Raw genomic sequence first — 6,026 nt, forward strand, 5'->3', positions numbered from 1 at the left:
GAATATTTTACAGAAAATTCAATTGTAGTACTTAGATGTTGCTTTCACTGTAAAAACTTCTCCTGAATGAAATCAGCCAGGTTTACCAACTGTAACTGCAGACAAGCTGGCTGGACAAATATTCTGTTTTTTATCAAAGTGTTTGACTCACTCATTTAAAATATAACTTCTTATGTAATATGAGGAGATATAACCCAATGTGCAATATACTGTAAATATCGTAAACTGTAAATTTTTATTTTATATAGTTGCCCTCTGTATACGTATTTATTTTTTGCAACAATAGCCTACTGCACAAATGCTTACTTTTATCAATCACGTTATAACAAAGATGCTGCATTTTTTACTTACACAGATGTAGCTTCTGCAACCGCAAACTTTTACATGAATTTTAAGTTAGTCGACACAGCTGATGGAGAAAGCCGAGGCGCTTGCACCGAGGTCTGCAAGCATCACTGAACTCAAATGACGTTAAAGCACACCCTCGAGTGTAACATTGCGATTATACAGCTATTACCAACAAAGTAAAATGTATATGGCGGAGTAATATTTTTAGTGCTGTCATGCTAATTTGAGCACATTCTAAATGTCTTGTTGACCAATCAGATTGCTTGGTCGGAGCTACTTGTTGTATAATCATGCTCTACCACACCATGTTAGTTATCACAAACACACATATACCTGTACTGTAATTAAAGCTGCAGTGTGTCTGGCAGCATTGTCTCATTGTTTAAAAGATGTTGTATGCAGTTGTTGCCCTGGTAACCTGATGCTTTTGATGAAAGTACTAAGAAAGGATTTTGGGGAAAGGGCAGCACTGATAGAGCTATGATGAGAGAAGAAAGACAGTGCATTGTTCTGTGATTTTTCATAGAACTGAATGAACTGTTTCTTTGAATGTCACTGTTCCTCATCTTACCCTCATTAACTCAGAACAAACCAATGAATGTGCACAGTCTGTGGGTGTTGTACGATGAGGGTATCACCCTCATTGCTCACTGACATTAAAAACAGTCATGTAGTTGAGTTCCTGCTTCCAGGTCCAGTTCCTGAGTTAGGTTCTTGTGGTTCCGTTGTCTCTTGAACTATTTGGTAAAAGATAAAAAATAACACACTTAAACATTGGAGTATATACATGCATTATATGAAGAACTGGGTGTGATATTATCAGGAGATACCCTCACCTTAAAATTCAATGTTTAATCAACACAACAACACAACTTTATCACTGTAACTGAAATAGCTCTGAAAACAATATTTTACTGTTATCTGTGTTGGATTGGTTAGCAGGGCAGATGTTCCGCCTACAGTTAGTTCTGATTGGACAGACTCTACTCTGTAAAGTTCACCACATTTCTGAGCCAAACACTGTAGCTCAGAGAAATGAACAACTTTGCCAGCTTTACTGTGAATGGGTCACTACACATGAAGCTTTAGCCACTGCATCAGCACCTTACTCTCAGTCCGGTTCATGTTGTGGAGAGTTTGTCCTGCATTACAGCTACACCAGCAGCTGCCATCTGTTGGTTCAGAGGCTAGTGTTCTGGTTGGTGTCCCCTCTTCCTGTCCTCTCCCTGTCTCTCAGCACCGTCACCATCTCCCAACATTCTGACTCAAACTAAGATGCTGCATCTGTTGTTGTGTAGAAAGTGGATTCATCTCCTGTGTTCACAGAATGTTGTCTGTGTTTCTGTGCTGTGGTTTAGCTCAAACTGCTGTCCACTCCTCAGTAAGCAGAATCATTTTCAGACTGATTAAATGATTATATTCTCATTCTTGAAGTGAAAAGAAAATGTTTGATCACCTGCTTCCACTGGTCGAACAAAATTATCATATTTCACCATTTGCCAACACTTACAGCTGGCGAGCATACAACCACCACCACCATGCTAGTTATGGTTTGTTCATATCAATTCCCATATCCGTGGAAGAATAATAAGTGTTTTTTTTTCAGTGCCAAAGCTTAGCTACATACTGTAAATAGAGCAGCAGTTTTGCCCTTGAAGCAGGAATGCAAATTGAAAGGCAGAAATCATCAGGGCTGTCTTGGCGGCTTCCTGTAAGCCTGCCTTACTGTCTTTCACACACCCCTACCTCTCTCTCTCCCTCTCTCTCTGGGTCCTTATGTCTCGGGGACAGATGGTGAGTGTCAGCAGCATGCCAGTCCTCATATCTCACTATGGGCCTCTGCCATGGAGAGAGGTGTTTTTGCATGATGTCTGGTTGTGTCTTTTTAATCCAACGAAAGAGGGGAGGAGAGAGAAAGAAGGAAGAGGGAGATATGTTTAATGCAGAAAGAGAAAAACAGGATGAGATGGAATGAGGTAGGAGGAGGGAGAGCCATGTAGGGAAGGATGAGATGAAGAGAGACTAGTGAGATGTGTACAGCGAAGAGGAGATAGATAAAGAAAAGAAACTACATAGAGCGAGTGATGAGAGGTGGAAGGAGGGAGTGAGCTAAGGAGGGATTTTCTTAGTCTTTCAAGTCAGCCTTATCTGGTATATTCACTGAAGCTGATTGGTGTGGTTACCATGGCAGTGTGGTGGGCTTGGGAGAGAGAGGAAGAGTGAGACATTTGAGATCTGACATTCTTTAATAAAACATGTCTCTTTTCAAACACCATAAAGTGCGGACACACACACACACACACACACACACACACACACGACTGTCACTTCATACAGTAAAAAACAGAAGTGATCACCAGGTTTTTATGATAGAGAATCATTCTAATTCATTCTAATGATATAAAGAAGGAAGCCATTGTCTTATTCAAATGACTGAAACCAGTATATAATGGTTAATCACCATAATCAGCCCATTATCCATAGGAGTCATGCTCATTCTGGAGAATTTTGATGTAACAATAACAGGGAAATGACTCAAACTCTTTAGGTGCAAGGCTGAGATGATACACAGAATGTCAGTCAATGTACCAAACAATACATTGTAAAAAAAAAAAAAAAAACAGAAACCCCCCCGATGTTTAAAACAGTAACCACAATTTTATTTAAAATGTATATTGTTTTGCAGTTTGTTTTTTTTTTAGTTTCATCATATTTCCAATGAAAGATTACAAGATGACACATTTCATAATTTGATCATATTTAAATGTATTAAAATAATCATCATTTTAAATTTTTGTTATTTGAAAAAAAAGCTATGTTTTCTTTCTTTCATGTTTTATTTGCTAAATTAAATGGTGAATTAAATCCCAACAAGTGCAGCCCAGACTGTTGCATCACAAAACTAGTATAATAAAACTTCAGGAAGGTAAAGCTACAAACCAGACATTTACTATAAAAGTTAGCCCCAGTGTCAGTGTGATACTGTGTGAGCAGGAGTGGACTGTGCTGTGTTAGAGTTCCAGCATTCCCCTCAGCACTGCTTCTTGGTAAACTCCACCATTGTATACCACATTTATAGCTTTTTATGCACAAATAAAAAATGTGCAAAGCACTGTACCTAGAGGCAAATGAAACCCTGTCAGGCCAACAGAGGGAGCCAGTGGCAACAAGGACTGCAGCACAGAAGGAACTGGCCACTCAACTGAGGAGAGAACACTGGCCATATCTGTCTCCATCAGCTTCCATCTTTCTAGAGTGGTGAACTCAATATATAATGTAAACCATCAATAATTTATTCATATCAGAATTTCTCTTTAACTGCCTCAGATGACTCTTTTCCATCACTACAATAAATTTTACCTCAAATAATAAATAGCTGTTTGTGGTAGTGACAATAATACATGACAATATCAGCGTGTGGAGTTAAGATTTTTAGATAATTCACACACCTGGAGTAAGTCGTTCCAGAGACTCTCCTGGCCTCCACACGGCTCAGTGAAGCATCACTCAGATGTTTTAGCCAATAGCACCTTGATGCAGTATGGTGCTGCATTGTGTGCTGAGGAAAATTGCAATGGGCTATTACAGTGTACTTTTTTAAGGAGAAAAAAGCAGGTGAGAGGGATGTATTTTTAAAAAGTAGTGTTGTCCAGCCTTTTTTCTCCTTCTCACCTTGTTTCTGCCTCAGCTTCTCTCACCTCCACTTTGATAAGAGGAAACTCACACTCAGTCATATGGTAACTGTGTTAACTCACACACATTCACAGTTGCAAATGCACAAACACACATCTGAATGCTGAGAAAAACAAGTCAGATAAATCCATGCTTGCCTGCATGCGAACTCTGGCACACACACACACACCTGCTCAGGGGAGATAAGTGTTGGAGCTGTGAACAGAGAGTCTTCTGAGCCTGTAAAGTGGAAAGCTGCAGTGCTGCTTCCCTCACAGGCTGACCGTGCACAGCTACACTGCTGAGAGCTCCATTCACCCATTCAGTCATACAACTCCACTTCTGTCCCACATTTTGCCTGCAAATTACAAAACAGCAAGAAAAAAGACTGAGTAGTAAAGCTCCACATGGAAGAAAAATAAACAATGAACATCTAAATCAGTTTATCAAGCTCTGACATCAGATATCTCCTAATCAAACAGTACAGTGGGGGGAATAATATAACCATTGAAGTTAAAGGACAATTAGGGATTATTATAACAATGTATCTTTGTAGTTTTGGCTTTGATTTCTATTGGCGATAAAGACTGGTCAAATCTGAGATTGCAGCTACATATAAGTTAAATTACTATAATTACTAAAAACAAGTCTGATGGGTCAGTCTGTCTCCCCATGGAAAATAACAGCAGGTATTTGTTCAGATGCCTTTAAAAAAACAAACAAACAAAAAAACTACATTTATATTTCACAAAAAAGAGACCTCTCTCAGGTGGAAGCAGCAGCATTGCTACAGAACCATTACACCTTGCAGACCTTGTAGTGTGGAGGTTGGAGTGGATTAACTGTTACATGGGAGACTACTGCTGTTTCTATAGACAGTCAACTACAATCTGTCTCTGAACTACACATTCACAAATGCTCTTTAACATTTCATAATATAAAATTAAATAAACTGGCTGCAAAAAATAGGCTTCATATTCAATAACCCAATTAAGGGTACAAAATTCAAGGTGCAAAATAAATAAAATCCCACATTTGAACTGAACACTCTCACTGATTTTGTGTGAACAGCTGGACACTTACACCCACAACATGGCGCCGCCCAATAAGGCCACAAAGTTTCTAAGACCAAAAAAAAAAAAAAAAAGACATGATACAGCCAGCTGAATCTTGTCACAGTTTGGAGCCCATCAGACAAGTTAGCTTTTACTATTAAATGAACTAGAAATAATGAAAATAATTCTAAATAAATGAATTACCTCACTCTCAGAGCAGTAAAGACGTGCACTTCATGAAAATCCACAGGAATCAAAGCTAGAAAGCGCAGCTCATACAGGTTCTTGTACTGCCCAAATGCTTAATTCTAACACTTTTTCTCGCAGCAGTTGGCTGATTTTAACTGTATATTCCTGTATTTCTCCTGTTCCTCGCTCGTTCCTGCATTCCTCCACACACAGCACAGTGCATGTTCTTGTCTCTCCACACACAGCAGAAAAAGGTCTGTTCCTCACTTCCTGAAACACCGGGGCAAAAATGGGTGAGACTACTTGCCCTCAGCTGACCACTGATTGGCCAGGGGAACATAACAATCTTAATGTACTTTCTGGGAATAAAAATACTAATTCATAGCAACTTAATGAGTTTTCTTCTCTCTTAAACATAACTAGATTACCTGGGTTATAACTGTATGTGTGGTAGTAAAGAATGAACCTTCTCTCTGTGTGTGATTAATCAATGTAATAAAAAGATTGGTAATGATCTGTGACTTGGACTTGAAGCAGAAGATGGAAATGCATATCAGGGAATTTTTTTTTCTTTTTTCTTTTTTTTTCATTTTAGAATTATTCCATATCTACAACAAAAAAGGAAAGCCCTGTAATGATTACATTTTAATGCTAAGTGACAAAACCATCCTCCTAAGTCTCTCTGTCTCTTCAAATTTCTTGAAATGACAGATACTTCTATCCACCTCATGTCTCTCTACCACTCTCTCTGTTCTCCTTCCT

General features: G+C 38.8%; 1 long non-coding RNA gene across 1 annotated transcript; it reads right to left on the reverse strand.

Annotated features, from left to right (window-relative positions):
- Positions 1-3,034: 3,034 nt before the first annotated feature.
- On the reverse strand, positions 3,035-5,516 carry LOC127140513 (uncharacterized). The gene is made up of 2 exons (XR_007811001.1): positions 5,280-5,516; positions 3,035-4,378 (listed from the first exon to the last, which is right to left on the reverse strand). It is a non-coding gene; the product is annotated as an uncharacterized LOC127140513 (long non-coding RNA).
- Positions 5,517-6,026: the final 510 nt, after the last annotated feature.

Source organism: Lates calcarifer, unplaced genomic scaffold (genome assembly GCF_001640805.2).
Source record: "Lates calcarifer isolate ASB-BC8 unplaced genomic scaffold, TLL_Latcal_v3 _unitig_4581_quiver_728, whole genome shotgun sequence".
Taxonomy (NCBI): Eukaryota; Metazoa; Chordata; class Actinopteri; family Centropomidae; genus Lates; species Lates calcarifer.